Below are 15779 nucleotides of genomic sequence, written 5' to 3'. Positions count from 1 at the left end.
GATTGTTCTGACACCAGAAGAGCAGAATTATGCTTCTTAACTGTATTGCCTTCAGCCAATAAAGATGCAAAATCACTTTTCTTTGTTTCTCAAAAACTATTTTCTTCTGTACTAGATTACCAAGAGATGGCAGCATTCCATCCGTCATTCACTGACTATATATTCTTTGCTTAAGAACTTAAGATTTCCTCTTTTCCCAATAAAGTGCTGAGAACAAAGAATCAAATTTAAAATATGAATCTGTTTCATAATCATCTATTGTCACACTGATGTGCAGTTCCAGATTGCCCTGATCTACGCTGATGCCTTAATGATACATATCTGTGAGGAGTCAAATGCCCATTTAAAAATAATGCATGGTATATAGTTAATAGCAATGTGTAAAATTCCACTGAATAATGGTTCAAAGAATAGAGATGTGTATAACTCTTCCCCTCAGGTCTTTCAAGATTTTCATGTTTTCAGTACCCCTTTTATGCATAATTTTAAACCTGATGTGTATAGTTTTAATGAAACTGGGATCACTCTGTGTTACCTAGATTGATAATGAATTTGGAGTTCAGCATCTGTCTGGGAATGGGTTGACTAATAGTTACATTAGCTCACCAGTATAAACTAGTCAGTGCACAGAGTCCTAGATATGGAGTTCTTTCTGCAGAAAAGTAGAAGGAATACTTTACTAGGGACCATTCTGAATTAGCTAAAAGTTAAATATGTCAGAAGTTTGTAGTTCCAGTACTCAACTTGTCATAAAAATTTTGTTAAGATTTATTCCCATAATTAAGTTATTAGTTTATGACAGAGGGCAATGGAAAAATAATTTTGATTCATTTTTTCTAGCAAAAGTGAATACTCTTAAAGCATATAGATTTATTGTGAGTGTCTCTTTTCTTTTCTTTTGGTAATTGTGTAGTTTTATGAGTAATTGCCTTCAATTGTCAAATAGCACATATTTGCCATAGAGTTAAGTTGCCAGCCAATGATCTCTGGATGTGAAATAGCTTTAAACACAATATTGGAGTCTACTAATACGTCTTTCTGCTTTCTGCTTTAGTTGAGGTCATTGCAGCCTCACTTGATCAGAGAACCATGGAGCTGGAAATCATTTGGGTTATTTATCTTCATCTCCCTTAAAGGATGACTCATTTATCCTAGAAAGCTGAAAAGAGGTGTCAGAGGAAATCATCAAGAAACGAACTGTAGAGGTGGCCATGATGAACCTTTGGTATTCTGACTTCCAAAATAAGGTGATTTCTGTTGAAACATGTTGCATAAAACATACTCCAAAAATGATATCTTTGGTGTTTAGGTTGAGATAGTGCAGCAGTTCTTTTCAGGGACTCTACTTACCTGGATTGAAGGTGTTGGTGCCATCACTTAAAATGAAGTTCCAGGCAGAAGGGAACAAATGAAAGGAAGGTGAGGGTAAATATCTACTACTTGTTGGAAGGTATCTGTCTTCTATCACAAACATGGGGTCTCAAGTCCTCAGTTGTTCAGTATTGAGAGCAAGGACATTTATTTCTTGTAGGATAATCCTGTGTTACCTATCAACACCCTCTAAAAGAGAGAGTAGAGCAGTTAGATACCTGGCTGTGTCTTCTATTGTCTCTAATCCTGAGGCATTTTTTGCTAAAATGTAAGCTTTGAAGAGCATATTCTTCAAAGTATTCATCCACTTGAGCAATTCAAAGCTAAGTTGCAGGTAGATATAAGTCACTGGCAGAGACTTGTATCTCCCTGCTTCTACCTTCACAGCAACCATGTGCCAGGTGGAGGGGTTTTGTTGATGATGTACAAAGTATTATTTCTCTGGTTTCCATGCACACTACTATTTTGTACAACCAGAGACATAGAATAAATCAGGAAACATTTAGAAAGGATATTCTTCTTCCAGGGTTCTCTGTCTCTGTCTCTGTCTCTGTCTCTGTCTCTGTCTCTCTCTCTCTCTCTCTCTCTCTCTCTCTCTCTCTCTCTCTCTCCTTCTCTCCCTCTCTCCCTCTCTCAAGTATCATAAGGAAACTATTAAATGAACCACAGAAATGGATCTAGATACCAGATTTTGGTCACCTTATGAGAGTCATTCACTCTAGTATTGTATGCAGAATGTGACTTGGTATTTTATATATGACATACTAGTATTTTCTCCATACTATAACTCTGGGCAGTTGCTACCACCATTTGTTTTCTTCCCTTCACCTATAAAACTGAGATTCAAAGAAGTTAAACATTCTGGGCTCATACACTTCAGTTCTAGTGCTAGGATTTGAACAGGCTCAGTGTTCTAAGTTACCTTTGTTCTTATTTGGCCCTCTTCTCCCATCTTGAGCATCTTAAAGGCAAGGTGTGGGCAGTGCTGGTATCTGTATTTGCAGAGCATATGAAGACACACACAGCATGAACCTGGGCAACAAGGAGTCATGTCTGCCTGGGAAGCTCCCTGAGCCTCCTTGATATTACCATACATGATGTTCAGTCCCTAGGACAGTAGACAAAGCTGTCCTTTTTTCGTATGTCTGTTCCACTGAGATTAAAGTTGCAACAAATTAGGTCCAAGAACTAGCGTAGAAAGCTGATCCCCATGACTTGACCTCCAATGAAAGAAATATCAAAGATATTGGTTTTCTAAACAGCCCCAGATTCATTTTGTGAACAGGCCTTACTCAACTGTGCCTAGAAATTTGATTCATATTCTCTTTCTTCTCCCTCTCTTTCTCCCCTCTTCTTCTCTTTTTCTATCTTTTATTTATATCTCTGTCATTCAGTTGTTTTTATTTTTCATCTTCTTCACAGAGTTTAATTCTTTGTACATCCATATTAACCCTTATCCTCTCTATGTTGCATCCACTGCCCTTGTTTGGAGAATTTCAGAACAAACTAGTTCTTTTGCCCCTTTACATGCATAATGTGGTTTATATACAACCTGGACATGAGTTAGAAAAAGGAACTTAGCTATTTTGAGGAGCATCTTAAGACCTGTGAAATAGAACATGCCAGACATACTACAAAAGCAAAACTTAGCATCTTCTCTATTACTCGGTACATTGAAGCCCATTGGAAACTCATTTTAGAGGAAGGAAGAGTAAAAGTAAAGACCATAGCATTAACAAAAAATCAAGGTGGACAAAGACATAAAGGCAAGTAGTTGGACTGGAGAACTCCCCATCTTTCTTACTCTTGTGACTTTATGGGAAAAAGACAGCTTCCAATCATGGTATCTATCATGTTGACATGAAACAAACAGCATTTTATGAAATCACAACTACTGCATTTTTATAGTATATCTGCTTTCTTAGCAATCATAGTGGCTTAGAGCTGAGTCTTGGTATCTCTTTATAGCAACACATGTTGGCTAGTAAGGTTGCCTCATTTCACTGGATCCCCATCTTTCACGTGACTACAGCTCTCTTGGATGGTGACTTGGAAGATGGTAGCTCTCCTAACTTGGAAGATGAGGAAAGGGCCTTGGTTGGAGTATAAACTATATTAGGAAAAAGATTTAAAAAATTGAGACTCAATATAAGCAAATAACTGTTCAAAGTTTTAAATATCATTTCATTTAAATTGAAAAAAGGATTACAGAGTAATTATGGCAATGTTTTTGTATAGATGAGATGTTAGACATAGTAGCAAAGTGACTAAACAAGAACATGTCTAAAGCCATGTCAGTCGTAAGTGGAAGAGCTATGGCATGAATTTTGGGAGTTTGACTATGAAACCTGTAATAGACGCCATTACTGATTTGGTCCTATAGAGTGTATATATTCTCAGTTGTCCTTAGGAGTTTTTTTTTTGTTGTTGTTGTTGTTCAGGATCAAAGCCTGAGTGAAGGCCCTTGCTTCTGTTTTTGTCTAACAATTGTTTTTGGTTGGTTTTGTCTTATATGCTCAGGGCCTGCAAAACATGAGAAGGATACAGGAAATAGCCTTGTTGGCAAGTTAATGGCTTTTTTTTCAATGAAGCCTTTTCTGACTTTCCTAAAGATAAAGCAAATTTTATCGAACATTCTATCCCTCTTAACTCTGGCCATTTATATCATATCCCACAAAGTGCTTTGTATATAGTTTTTCTCATATATAATATAAACTCATTAGGAGTGAGGTTTCTTTTTCATTTATTTTACTTCATTCACCAACTAAGTCTCTCTGTCTGTAGTGTGTATGTGTAAATAAACTAGATAAAATGTATTCATTGTATAAAGTTTATTCACCTTTCTGTCTCTGTGACAGAATAACAGGAAGAAAAGAAGTTGAGGACGGAAGACATGGTTTTGCTCACATATTCAGAGGCCTTGGTCCATCACATTTGGCTCTGCTGTTTCCAGTATTATGTAATGATGTGGACTCCTTATGTCAAGGATCAGGTAAATCTGCTTACCTATGGTGGCCAGGAAGGCAAAACTAGAAAAGGTTTAGATAGAGGGATAATACCAAGATCATTTTGAATGCATACCCCTGTGACCTTTCTTCAGCTGTATCACTTCCTAAATTTTCTGTGAGCCTTCCATCATGTGGGCAGCTGGGGACTAAGCCTTCAACTTGAGAGACTTTTGTGGTGGAGGGGTCATCTAACACACATGCCATGACGTGCTGCCTAGTATATTAGAATGGGATGTGTTTCTTGAGTACCATTGATTCAATAATGACATCCCAAATCTACAGAAAGAGCAAAGAAGACAATACGAGATTGTGGAAAGTCATCCCAGGATAGACTTCCTCTTTTAAAACAAGTGATATGTCATGTGTTTATTTCACTCCTTTCTTTGCCTCCTGCAGTCCTGTATTTTATACCACTTATGTCTGTTAATGTTTACTTTCTCATGCTACTGTGGTCTCTAGAAAGGCAAATACCATTTATCTCTGGGTCTAGCTACTGGCTGCTAATTACATATTGGAGGAATGTTTGAAAATGATTATCTGTGGCTATCTACATCTTCAGATGTTAAATAGACTGCAGGAGTCATTTGGCCTGGATAGACAAAAACACAGTCTTTAGACTGAGGCCTGATATGTACATGAAAGACATGAAAGATATTTTCATAAATAGAAAATATGACATGTGGCTTTCTCAGCAACTGCAAATCAGTTCAGGAAAAGTGAATTTTGAATTTCATTTTTGGCAAGTTTTTAAAAATGATTTATTTTATTTTTTAAATTGTATGTGTGTATAGGAGTTTGAGTATCTACATATGTGTGCATGTGTGCTTCTGCCCACGTGTTCATGTGTACCTGTGCATGTACACATGTATGTGTGTGTATGTGTGTGTGTGTGTGTGCACTTGTATGCTCACAGAGACTAGAGGAATCAGATTTTCTTGGGGCTGGAGTACAAGTAGCCGTGAGTCATTTGACATAGCTTCTGGGACCTGAATTCAGGTTTTCTGCAAGAGAGGTCTCGGCTGTTAACCAATGAGCTTTCTCTCAAGCCCCACTTTCTAAGGAAGTCTTAAAAGCAGCAATTAGTAAAGAGAGGAGAAATGTCATACATGACACTGACATTGAGATCCCCAAAGGCAGTATACTTGGCCTTCTTGAAATACAGTGAGTCATTCAACAAATAGATACAATTTAGTTTGAGTGTGTAACTTTTGAGGTCATAGATGAAAGTCAGCACCACCAGAGGGGCACATTATAAATGGACTCTCACAGATACTAATAGAAGAGGCATTTGCTGCATTCATGGGACCCAGTCATTCAGACCAAAACTGGAGAATTTCTTTTTAGTTTCAAGGTAGCACAAATTAAGGGTTTAATGGTTTGCTCTCAATCAACACAGACTCCAGTAGGGCTGTGAGTGGCTTTTCTTCATATAATGCAGATCCCAGCAGAAACTGGCTGCTGGCTTAGGAATGGAAGCTTGAGAGAAAAGCTGCTCCAGGCTGAATAATTATTTCATGTCTGATCTCTAAGTCTAATACCAAGTGAGCGAAGCAAACCCTTTAGTATAACAAATACTCACATTATGCCTATAGGAGCAAAGAGACAAATAGGAAGAGGCAGGCAATTTCTGTTGCCAAGGCAGGCGCCAGTGAGGATTGCCAGGGGCATGTGCTATGGCTAACAGAAAAGCCCAGCCTCCACATAATATTTGGGGCACACTGATAGCTTCTAACACTGCCCCCCACAAGAAAGATGTTACTGGATTGGATATTAGAACCACTCTGCTTCCAACCAGGACATGATGTTTGGTAAATTGATTTCCATTTTTACTAACTAAAAGCTAGTCTGCTAATGGGAATATGATTTCTAGATACCATATGGGCACATGGATATTTTCTAATTTAGTGGCTTGCCTATTCTCTGTTCGGCTTTATATTAAGACATTTTATTATAATTATTTTTTCTGCTGCTGGCTGAAACAAACAGAGCTATTTGTTGAAAGGTTAAATGATGAGAGTTGATGACTTACACTTCTGCTTGGGGAACAAAAGCAGATATGTCACCCACATTATTTCAATTATGTTCCAAAAGGGAAGGGTATCAAGAAAGAGTATGACCTGGAGTGTTGATCAAAGAGTAGTGGTGAAACAGGCCTCATTTACAACCTTTGTCTCTTGGCCTGACAGATCCAGAAAGAACTCAGGGACTAGTGATTAAAACTGTTAGTTTTAGAAAGCAGAAAGTCTGGAAAGAGAGGGTGGGTGCCTCAAGGCCACTTATCTATGGGCATTTTTCAGAAGGTTCTAGTTCTCACACTAAGTTTCCATTGCTCTGCATTCCTATGTGTAGAGTGTGTTGTTTCATTTTATTTTTTAGACAGGATACAATAGTCATGCTTGTTTCAAAAATCTATCTAGAAAAGTAAAATTTAGAAAATATGTATATATCATTTTCAGGGAAAATAAGGAGCGTCAGTAACCTATTAACAAGAAGAATGTGGGTGATGTGTGAATTACTTGCTCCATCAATAGTAAAAACTAAGTTTCCCCGGACCATATTGTTCTTGTTATGGTCTGAATGCTGCATATTTCAAAAGCTATCTGTGTCAGCTTAATTTTCAGTAGAGTGTCTTGAGGGAGTGGCTCCTCTGGGAAAAATATCAAGTCTTAAGGACCCAATCTTTAAGAATGTGGTAGAAACCATCATCAATAAGACCTCAAAGGAATTCATTTGCTGCCTTCCTAAAAATAGGGGTAGAAAATGCTGAGGCAGAGAGCAGCTTTCTAAGTCCATGGGTACTTAGATTTTATAGCCTGTCAAGCTGTTAGAAGTAGAGAGACAGTATTATAACTTAGATACTCAGAGGTGTCTTGCTATGGCAATCTGAATGGAACTTTGTTACTGAGAGTCTTCTGTCTTGCTTTGGATACTGCTGAAGGTAGAAGAAATGTTAGATGTTAGCTCTGAGGTCTTGTCTATTGAGCAAAAGGTTATCTGTCCACTCCACCTCATTCACTTTCTTCTCTATTCTCTCCATTTCCATACCTTTTTCCCTCTCTCCCAGCTCAAATCAATGAAGTGTTGCTTTACAATTGCTAAATAATAACTGACTCTCTCTTGCTTCACATGCATACAAACACACACACACACACACACACTCACACACACACACACTCACACACACACAGACACACACACATGTACATGCTCACATATACAGGCATACTTGCACATACAGGCACATACACATACATACTCATCCGTGTACATGTACGTGTACACACATACACACACATACACACACACACATACACACACACAAACACACTCATACAATATAGACTATAGTATTTAAGCAAGTAATGTTTCCGCACTGGAAAGGTTTCTTAGAGTAGTTGTTTGATTTGAATTGGAAATCAAAAGATGGAAATTCTGGGTAACAAAAGAAGAACATGGAATCTGTTTCAGGGAAAAGAAATTGAAACTTGCATAATATGTGAGGGATAGATTAGGCTATCATTAGAAGATGTGACTGGTATTAATTTCATTGGCCTCAAGGACACAAACAAGGGCCAGAGTGGAATATGTTTTCAGGTAATAGAAATGATACACTAAAATTCATACTGAAGAATTTCAGCTAAATACTTTTGGTAGATAAGTTAGGGTTACATGTACAATTAGTTCCTGTCAAGAATTAAACAGGATTATATGTAAGATGGCAATCATTCTTTTTGATTGGTGACTTGCAGAGAGTGCTATCTCTTTCCCCAACTCCCACATCCATCTGGCCCCAACCTTATTCTCTGTCAATCTAAGTCAAATTTAAAATAAGAAAAAAAATTGTGTCATTGACATTATCTATTTTTTGCTAGTTATGTCTAGCTCCTCAACACTGACTATGATTAAATCAAATGTTCAAATAACTGCTAATGGTCTTACTGTGATTTAAGTTAAAATGTTTTCGTCTTGTTCAACACAGGTTCAGCATATATTCAGTGTCTTCCTGCATGTCTGAAATTGAGGTGGCAGCTGGAACTTGTAATAAGAACAAAGCTGGAAAAGGCTCTAACTCAGATTGAGGCCACCAGGTGAGCAATTCTCAACTGGAAGGTCCTTTCTCCTTTGAGGAGGTTTAACAACTTTTACAGGAGGTGAATGAAATCATTGGGTAAGACAGATATTTGTATCACAAATCAAAACAGTAGCAAGATTACAGTTATGAAGTAGCAACAAAATAAATTTCATGGTTGGGGCTCCCCACAATATGAGGAACTGTATTAAAGAGTCTCAGCGTTAGGAAGGTTGAGAAGCACTGCACTAGAGGAAAGAGATGTTAGAAAAATGTTCCAAGAGTGATGTCAGAAACTGGAGCAGTACAAGTGGTATGGCCTTTTGGGAGTACTGTTAATTGACATCCTCTTCCTCTTGTGCTGGAGATTCTGTTTCTTCCTGCTTTTCCAAAGCCTTTATATTCTTTCCGTGTACTTTATCTGATGTTCCTCTCTCAATAAGATTGTTGACATTGGTGTCTTAAACACACATAGAATATTTGCTACTTCATAAATAAAAAGGCTTAGTCAGTGAGAAGTTTGTCTCTCAACTATGAGGATGTGAGTTCCATCCTCACAACTCATGTGAAAACAAAAAATGGTGGGTAATACTAGCAATGATGAGAGGCAGAGATGGGCAGGTCCCTGGAGCTTGCCTGCTTGGTATTTTGTATTTGTATTTGTATTTGTATTTGTATTTGTATTTGTATTTGTATTTGGTATTGCTTTAAGTATTTGAGAGAACCTCTTCATAATAAAGGTGGACAGTACCTAAAGAATGATACCTAGTTTGTTCATGAGCCTCTATCTGCATAGGCACACACATGCCCTTATACATCAGCACCTGCACATACATGAACATCCATTTAATACATCTACACAGCACCCCTTTTGATCCCATCACTTTTGCAACCATTCTTTATTACTTCTTTTCTGCTTCTTTGAACATACTTTTTTTTTTTTTTTTAATTTCTTCCAGTAGGTCTTTAGCTGGTCCTCAGCATTTCATTAACTTTACTGTAAAGAATTCTAGTGATTCCTGTGTTGATAGTTTACACGACTTCTTTTTTGAGTCCTAAGTAACATTCAACAGAACACAGTCCTATTTTCTCTGAGCTGTTCTTCCTTAGTTGTCATGTGGCCTGGCATCCAGGCATCAAATTCACCAGGCTTGGGGTTTTCTCCAAGCCAGTGTTACTTCTCAGTCTCTTGGGAGATGGTCCTAACCCGTTTTCTTTAGCTTATTGTATATCCCAATTTTCTCCTTTCTTGTACTCTTCTTGAATGATGTAACCTTTGCCCTGGTTTAAAAGACTCTCTATGCCAATGGCCCTCAAGTAGCTTCAGTTTTTCTCACTCCCTAATTAATAATCCACATATGAATATATTGTCTTTAGTCTGGGGCATTCTGATGAATGTTCAGCAAGCATTCTGAATGGAGGTAGAATGGGAGAGATGCCTGGAAAGTGAAAGAAACCCTAATTTATAGGATTTTTCTATTTTCCTGGTGTAAATATCTCTCCTATACCTAATTGTAAAATATCACTGCCATTTCAACTACTTTACAGAATCCTGAGAATGCACTATTCTTCTTTACCCAGAGCAAATGAGTCCACACCTCCTGTGGATTTCATCACAAGACTCTTGCTACCTTGATCTTCATTTATTTTCTCAGGCAAATTACTTGAGAAAAACACCCATTTTAGGCGATGGATTCTATTTCTTTCTCTGTCTGGAATTCCTTCCTTAATATTGAATTCTCCTCATAATATAACACAAGAACATTATCGCTACTTATGTCTCATTGGAGTTGAGATTTTTTTTGAAAATCCTACAAGTTATCATATTATCATTCTCCCATGCATCAGCCAGTAGTAATCCTCTTTGAATGATTCACCATTTGATGTTTGCCTAACGTATATATTTATTTATAGTCTTCTTGCCTGGCTGGAATATCTTCTCTATAACCTCAGGGACCTTATCTATCTTGCACTCTGTGTTTTCCTCAGTGCTAGGAGTAGGGTGCCCAACACCTAGTGCTCAATTTGAAAAACAAATCAATGAATAAAATAACATTTCCAGCAAATTGATTTTTACTTGCTTACATGGTCTTAGTAATAACTCCAAAATAATATTTCTGCAATATAATTTGCTTTTCTCTCTCCTTTTCCATTTTGCAGATATTCATTTCCTACCTGGTAAAGTTGTGCTTATCCCTTTGCTCTTCAAATCTCAAAATATTTTTATCCTTCTTGGCTCTTGGCTCCTGTACCACCACACCTTTTCTACAGCAGTAATTCTTAATCTTCCTAATGCTAAGACCCTTTAATACTGTTCCTCATGTTGTGGTGACCCAAGTCTATAAATTATTTTATTTCTATCTCATAATTATAATTTTGCTACTGTTATGAATTATAATATAAATATCTGATATTCAGGATATCTGATATACAGCCCCTACCTCAAGAAGATTCCACTCACTGTTCTACAGTTTGAACACCAAACCCAGAGCCTCCTTTTACTAGGGGAGTACTACTTAATTGTAGTACCTCACAAGTAAGCCACATCCCTAGCATACTACCCTGTTTTGTAATAAAAATTTTAGTTAATGGTCATTCAAGTCCATAAAGTTTCTCAACTGTGAATGCTAGACCAGCAAGCAGACTATGTCTCTGCTATTGTTTACAACTCTGTGAGTAACACATTGTGTACTTCCCTGGTCGTGTGAGTTCGCATTTGCATCTTTATTTAATACTTTCAAAGTCTATATAGTCTTCCAGACCCTTGACTACAAGTTCCTATAGTTCTACTAGAGACTTGAACCTCCTGTAGTATCCACTAATATCATTTTCTTGAAGACTTATTATTTTTTTATTTTTAATAGGTATGTCTATCTCTCAAGTATATACATGTATACATGTATGTAGTTGGCCAGCAAAGGTCAGAGAAACTAGAAGAGAGTCTTGAATCCCTTGGAGTTGCAGATAGTGGTATTCTGCCAGTTATGGGTGCTAGGAGCATGATCTCTGATCCTTAAAAAAAACAGCAAGCACCCTTAACTGTTGAGCTATCTTTCTAATCCCTCCACTGAGATTCTTGAGCCATTCCATGGACATATTTAGTGAGTGTCACAGCAGTATATATTTAAAAGGTGCTCTATGCTCTTGGCAGGTATGTTTAATAGCTCTGGATTTACAAATGAAAGACACATATGCACAGACTTACTTTTAATATGCCTTACTCGTTCAGTGGCTGGGCCACTCCTGGACCTCCAAGTGGCTAACACACTACTCTCTGATATTCCTGAGTTAATATTTGCTAAATCTATATTTCATCTCTGCTAACCCAATTAGGGGAATGACCCCTGGGGCTCCTTCCCTGACTCTTACATGTCAGTGGGCTCTTAAGTCCGATCTTTCTGCCTCTCCTTCATGGAGATCTGCCCTTTCTTCCTCATTTTGTTCCTTCTCCTGGAAATCTAACCCTGCCCAACCATTGGCTGTTAGTAACTTTATTGACCAATCAAAACCCAATCAGGGACAGGGACCTTCAAAGTCTGGACATGCACATTCTTGTGTGATTTTGGGAGCTAAATTAAAAAAAAAAAAAGCATTAGAACCAATCCCCAACAGAATGTTTGTTAACCTAGATATATTTTTATACTGCTCAAGGGCACATGAGCTGAACTGTCTTTGGATTTCTTCTATAGATAATGTCCTTCCTTGCCTTGTGCTTTGGAGATCTCATGTGTATACATTACATCAAAAGCTCTCATTCCTAGAGGGTATAGCTTAGTTGAAGCAATGCATCTCATAAATAGGAATCAGATAGGAGGAAGAGAAGTGAGTTAAGGAAAGTGGTCGATATTTCTCAACATAGCATGCTTTCTCAGTTGTAGTATACATGTCAGCTCTATGGTTCTTCTCCATTGCCTCAACTTTCTGTAAATATTGTTAATCTCTTTATTTAACACCCCTGTTAAGTAAATGTAATAACTTGTCCACTTTGAGAATGCCTTCTATTTACTGCTTAATTGCATTGAAGATTTTTTCCTTTTCTACAGGGCCTGAGTCATTTTTTAGTACACAGTTTGACTTCCCACTCTGTTGTGAACTTTCCTTTAATTACTTCTGATAGAAATAGGACTCAACAAAAATGCAACTCAATTAAGTATAACCATGTTATCTTTTTATAGATTCAAATTTTTCTGTCTATGACAAAGGGATTTCTGTCTCTGGTAGAAATTTAATTTTCAGAAAGAAGACCTATGACTAGCCACTTTAAATATATGTCTAACTCTTCTCCATGTTCATGACAACCAATTTCGGGCATGTTACTGTCATTTCTAACCTGGCTGATGTCATTTCTCACCTAGAAGATGACCAGTCCAAGGACTTCTGTCATTAATTAAGCTGAACCTTCAATAGATCTTCTAAAGTCTATTCTCCATGCCATGTTCAGAGTGATTTTCATTAGATACAATGCTAATCACATTTTATTGTTATATCAGTTGTCTCACTGCTGTGACAACATCCCTGATGAAAACAATTGAAGATGGAATGGTTTGTTCTAGCTTTAGTTCTAAGAGACACTGTCTACTAAGGTCCATCAGGGTATGGTAGTACAATCTTGAATTGAGTGGTCAGATTTTTATTCTACCTACAACCAGGAAGTGGAGTAAGATAAATGCCTTTAAAGAATCTACATTTGAATTTCTTGCCTGAATTAACCTACTTTAAAGTAATCTCTCACAGACATGCTTCCAGATTTGTTTTCATGGTGATTCCAAATCCCATCAGGTTGACAAGCAAGACTATCTATCACTGCTCATCTTGAACACAGAAATACAAAGTTAGTGCATGTGTCCTCTAATGACCTCTCCACGTCCTGAGGAAAAATGTTAAATTCTGACTTGATTCTAAATCTGTTGCTTGGTTCGATAACTCCAGCATCTCCAGCTCTTCTCCTACTGTCTTTCCTTTGCTCCAGCCACTTCTGAGATACCAGATTTCTCTTAATGTCCCAGGGGCCCCATATTCCCTACTGACATGTGCCTGTGATATAGTCCCCATTACCCAGGAATGTTCCTTTTTTTGTCTTCAAAAAAAAAAGATCTCTTGCTTATTTCCAGATCTTAGTACTTTCTTTATTCAGTATTCCTGACTTTCCCATTTAGGTCATATCTCATTGTTTACAAATTTCTCCTCTTCATAACATTAATTACAGTAGCAACCTTACATTTACTAAGGTGATTATTGGTCTAATTAAATTCCCTTTAGCTTCCAAGCTCAGCAGATATCATGTCCACATTTGCTCAGTCTTATATGTACAAAGCCTAGTAGTGCTTGGAACTTAATAAATATTTACAAAACATACAAACATGTGATCCTGACCTAGTTCTAGTCAAGTGGCTCTTATCTACTGAATTTCCTTTCAATTGCATTCATTATTCCTTTGATCAGTATTTCTATTTTAATCAAATCAGTAGACAAATCACTGTGACAAAAAGAGTACACTTTCATAAAATTATGTAAATATTCCAGATTCATTTTAAAACAGTGGTAAGTGAAGATAAGCAAAGAAAAAAAAATCCTAAGATAAGTGCTGTTAATATTTGGGAGCTCATTGTTTCAAGCATCTTTCTCTCTGATATTCAGAAGTCCTTGGATATAAGCAGCCATAAGTGAAGAGAACAGTTTGGATAAGAAGTGACTCTATTGGAAGGACTCTAATAAGGTCACACAATCAAACAAGAGACTAATATTCTAATTATAGGAAGGCAAGGAGAGTCACTGGAACTGGAGTCTCTGATCCCATTACTAGTCTCACTGTTTGTCTCTGTCTGACTGTCCTGTCTATCTGTCCAGTTTTATTACATATTTTTTCAGGCCAGTCTCCTGTGTGTGGAAGAATTCTAACTGTAATAGACAAGGATTTCCTATTTTTAGCTTGATAAAAGTTCTGACTTGTGGTGCTGGGGGCATTTTATTGGCTATATTATCTTGATTCAGATCCAGAACAAGGCAGCTGATATCACATGAAAAGCTGATCAGACTTGGAGGAGGAAGAGCTGCAAAGGAAACAAGCAAATGAATGAACAGACAACGAAAGGAAGTTAAAAGAGGACTGAGCATACAGCACAGTGGTTGAGTACTCTTCTATCATGAAAAAGGCCTTAGGTTCAATCATCAGCATGACCAGGACAAAAAGATAAAAATAAATTTAAAAAATATGTTTAGTAATGAGACCTCAAAAATGTATATATTTTAAAAAAACTTCATAAGAGATAGCCATGACCATGATCGTGCATGTGTATGTGTGTGCATGCACACATGCTTTTCAAAGCATTTAGTCCATGTAATGACGGACACCGCAGAATCATCTTTGTAAGGATTGTTGGATTTCTTGCACTATTGGAGGACAGGAAAATCAAACCTTGTCCTGGGATTGGTAGGGAGGGGCAGTTTTGAATGCCATCTTAATTTTTTCAGTAGGGGTGCCACCACTGACTATAAGGCAGAGGTGAAGGAAGCATGGGATAGGGGAGCAGGCCTAGAGGGAATGCTGAGTCAAAAAAAAAAAATCCTGGATTTAGTCTGCAAGGAAGGAGGAAAGTCATTCAAAGAAGAGGCTAGCGGCCTAAATGAGCTCATTTCTGAGAGAGGAATCAGGAGTTAATGAATAAAGATAGAAGTAGGAATCTAAGGAGATAATTGGCCTTACTAGATAGAAGGTCTCTTGCCAGAACAGTACATCCTAAAAATGCTAATGCAGAGCCCCAGAAGATTGGAGCTGCGTTAGATAAGAGCAGGCTCATCAGGGCTATTTGCTGAAAAGTCAGGAAGGGCCCCAGAGCAAGGGTATAAATCAGCAATCAGGCATGAGGAGGACCGAGGATGCCATTCATTTTCCTCAGGCTTCAGCCTCTTCCTGAGCTCTCCTGGGGTTGATGAGACCTCTGGCTTCTTCTGCTGCACCTCAGCAGAGTGACCATGGTGAGGGCAGCTTCTCTCCCATGAGGTCCACTTTGTTCCCACAGGCCTGTACTGCAGGAACTGATCACCAAGTGAGAGCTGAGGGGACCTGTTCTCAGCTGCCAACCTCATGCCTCAGGTATGTTCTATCCCCAGGGGTCCTACCACCCTGACTCTGGAGACCAGGCCACTGCCAGACACCTATCAAGAGCACCATTAGCATTATTTAAATACCATTTCACATTTTATACTCTCATGGCAGGTCACCACCATCTCAAAATTCATGAGGCATCTGCTCTCTCTCCTCATCCATCCACTCTGGTGATAAGTTTTTAAAGGCTCTTTTTTTTTTTTCTTTCCTAAAGACTTTAAATTTG

General features: G+C 37.9%; 2 long non-coding RNA genes across 2 annotated transcripts in view; both read left to right on the top strand.

The window, feature by feature from the left end:
* The first annotated feature begins 4330 nt into the window (after window positions 1-4330).
* On the top strand, window positions 4331-14547 carry LOC116081155. The gene is made up of 3 exons (XR_004114724.1): window positions 4331-4363; window positions 8359-8467; window positions 14440-14547. It is a non-coding gene; the product is annotated as an uncharacterized LOC116081155 (long non-coding RNA).
* An 890-nt stretch (window positions 14548-15437) lies between these two features.
* LOC116080772 overlaps window positions 15438-15779 on the top strand; it is a 16641-nt gene continuing 16299 nt past the window's right edge. The window contains exon 1 of the long non-coding RNA XR_004114599.1: window positions 15438-15541. This is a non-coding gene — a long non-coding RNA (uncharacterized LOC116080772). The remainder of the gene's footprint in view (window positions 15542-15779) is intronic.

The sequence above is a fragment of the Mastomys coucha genome, unplaced genomic scaffold (genome assembly GCF_008632895.1).
Source record: "Mastomys coucha isolate ucsf_1 unplaced genomic scaffold, UCSF_Mcou_1 pScaffold6, whole genome shotgun sequence".
Lineage (NCBI taxonomy): Eukaryota > Metazoa > Chordata > Mammalia > Rodentia > Muridae > Mastomys > Mastomys coucha.
This window is presented reverse-complemented; position numbering and strand designations above follow the sequence as displayed.